The 3,314-nt window shown below is 36.8% G+C and overlaps 1 non-coding gene across 1 annotated transcript; it reads right to left on the minus strand.

Annotated features, from left to right (window-relative positions):
- Positions 1–2,288: 2,288 nt before the first annotated feature.
- On the minus strand, positions 2,289–2,390 carry LOC113917455. The gene has a single exon (XR_003518237.1). It is a non-coding gene; the product is annotated as a U6 spliceosomal RNA (small nuclear RNA).
- Between the last annotated feature and the right edge of the window lie 924 nt (positions 2,391–3,314).

Below are 3,314 nucleotides of genomic sequence, written 5' to 3' on the forward strand. Positions count from 1 at the left end.
TCAGTTTACTATAGATCAGTGTTTTTTGACATTTTTTTATTATTGTTTCCCTCTCCCAGAAGAAAGTTAAATTAAAATTCTCCATAATGAGAGAAATTACATCTTAAATAAAGATTTTGTCAGGTAAGGTTGAAATTTAGGGTGTCACTCACCATTGTAATAGCCAAGATTTTTTCACCCATTACCAAGAACCAATTTTCACCTCCTTGGGGATGATACCTCTATTGAGAACACGTATTAATGAGCTATACTAATATGGACAGTATGAGTCTACTTATAGAAATTCTAGAACAGACAAAATTAATCTCTATGATAATAGACAAAACATTGGTTACCTGTGATGGGTAGGGTTTGACCCAAAAGGGGGCACAGGGAACTTTCTGGAGTGGTTTAAATATTCCATATCTTTGTTGGCCTATTAATTATGGGGACGTCCCACATGTCATATCTAAGTTTTTTTTTTAAAAGATTTTATTTATTTATTTGACAGAGAGAGACACAGTGAGAGAGGGAACACAAGCAGGGGGAGTGGGAGAGGGAGAGAGAAAAGCAGGCTTCCCGCTGAGCAGAGAACCCAATGCAGGGCTCGATCCCAGGACCCTGGGATCATGACCTGAGCCGAAGGCAGACGCTTAACGACTGAGCCACCCAGGTGCCCCTCACTAAGTTTTGTATATAAAATCACTGTATGTAAATTTTACCCCAGTTAAAATAAAAGATTCATATGAAGATCATAGTTTAATTTAAAAGAATATATCCTTATATTTGTCATCCGATAAATATGCAAACAAATTAGGCATTAAGTACATCTTGGTAAGTTATGCATTATATACTATATGTTACTTTATTGATATCCAGTGACAAGCAAAATATTTCCATTTGCATTTCTAAAAGTTATATGAACATTAAATCCAAAAATGAAAAGCCTGGCATGATGAAAATAAATTTTAATATATGCCACCCTATTGTTTTTCTACCTTTGTAAATTGCATTAAATCTCTCCAGGAAAAAATGTCTTTTGGTTACAAATGCCACGTGGCAAAGTACCTCAAAACTATATTAAAATAACCATATTAAAATAACCATATTAAATATTAAATTAACCATTTTAAATATTAAAATATATTAAAATATTAAAATAATCATTTTAAATTATTAAAATTAAAATATTAAAATAACCATTTTCTTTTTGTTCAGAATTTTTTTGCAAGTCAGCAGTTTAAGACGGACTCATGCTGGCAATTCTTGGGGAGTCTCACGTGGTTGCAGTCAGCTGTTGCTGGGACTGCAGTCATCTGAAGGACCAACTGGGCATAACGTCCAATATGGGGCACTCAAGTGAATGTGAATTGCCGGCTGATTGCTGAGCCCTCACCTGGCTCTTGGCTAATGTGACTACACGTGGGCTCTCCAGCATAATGCTCTGAGGGTAATAGGACTACTTAGAAAGCAGTTCAAGGCCCCACGTACGAGTGTACCAGTGAACAAGACAGAAGCTGTGTTATCTTCTCTGATCCAGCCTTGGATGTCATGCAGAGTTACTTCTGCATTCTATGAGTTAACAAGTGAGTCGCTGGTTTACCCTCATTCAAGGAGAGAGGACACAGAGCAGATTCCTCCATAGGAGCAGTATCAGAGAATTTCCAATCTTTTTTTTTTTTTTTGAAACGGCCACAGACTAAAAAACAATAAAGGAATGAAACATTTTTGTTTTGTTTTTGTTTTGTCTTGAAGAGTTGAGATCCATTGAGATCCAGCATATTCTAGCCTGAGTGAAAAATATTTCTGAGAGATTAAAATTTCATCTAGACGTTGAGATCAATGTTATTATATTCATATAATCTCTCTTAATAGTTTCACCTAATCAGTATCCCTGTTACTGGAGTAGTTGGGGTGGGATGGTAAGGATTTGGAGCAATTAAGTTTAAATGGGTCCTTTTTGATTCAGCAGCTTCTCAGGGATGGAGCTCTAAATTACTTGTTAGTTCATTTACACAGAAGCAGGATTAGGTAAGAACATAGAGCTACTGAGGATTCTAAATTCAGAGGATTTAAGGAGATTCTTTTTCTTTTGACTTTTTGAGTATAGCTGACACACAACATTACATTAGTTTCAGGTGTACAATATAATGATTCAACTTCTCTATATGTTATGCTATCCTCCCCACAACTGTAGCTCCCATCTCTCACCATACAACGCTATTACAACATCATGGACTGTATTCCCTAATGCTGTGCTTTTTATTCCCATGACTTATTCATTCCATAAAGGAAGCCTGTACCACCCCCAAAATATGGAATGCTACATGAATTTGTGGGTCATTCTTGTACAGGCCATGCAAATCTTTGTATTGTTGCCATTTAAATATATGTGCTCCTGAAAGGAGCACAGGAAGATTGTATTCTATCCATTCATATATACACTCATGATGAATTCATGCATTTATCCGTAACCTTTCATTTCTTTCTCTAGGGAACAAGAGGAAGTTGCCTAACCTGGAATGGCCCGACTCTAATTCCATGATTTCAGCTCCCTGTTGTGAGAGATTCCTCGAAAGGGATATCAAGATCATTTTGCAGGAAGGAAACTAGCTCTGAGGCCTGAATGGTGGTCATGAAGGATGCTTGTGTTGGGACAAAGGACCCAATAATTTAGTGCCATCCAGTCATGCTTGAGAGGAAAAGCTGAGCTCCTGACACATTTTCAAATTTTCTCTCAACTCTGCAAAACCTCTCTCATCTCATAACAGGACATGGCCTGACTGCCTGGGGAGGTGATGAGTGCCACAGATGTGTAGTTTTCAAACAATTTATTTACGTCAGCCTCTTGAAACATGTTGAATTGTGGGGGGTAGGGTATCTCTACCCTATAGGGTATCTCAAACTTCACTATTGATTTAGGAATAAAGCTTGGGAAAATGCTTATTTATGACCACCTGGATTCCTTCACTCAAGATGAATTTATGGTAGAATAGCAATTTATTTGTTAGTTTTCTTGGCTCTGACACGATAACGTGTTTGGTAAATATGAAGCCATATTACTGTACAGCGCAAGAAAAAAATGATATAATCTGAAATGGTTCTTCTCAGACTCATTTTTCAAACAGGTCTCCTGGTTTAGATGGAAACTAATGGCTTACACACTGGCAATGTGTTAGAAAACTGTTACTTTATGATTGTGTACAAAAGGAAATGAGATGTCAGGTAAGCCAATCAATCAGCTCTTTAAAGCATCATCTTTTCTCAGTAATGAATAGTTTCTCTCAGCATTTGGTTAATTTTTCTTGCTGGGATCTAAAGAGTCTTCCTTGAAT

This window comes from Zalophus californianus, chromosome 4, assembly GCF_009762305.2.
Source record: "Zalophus californianus isolate mZalCal1 chromosome 4, mZalCal1.pri.v2, whole genome shotgun sequence".
Taxonomy (NCBI): domain Eukaryota; kingdom Metazoa; phylum Chordata; class Mammalia; order Carnivora; family Otariidae; genus Zalophus; species Zalophus californianus.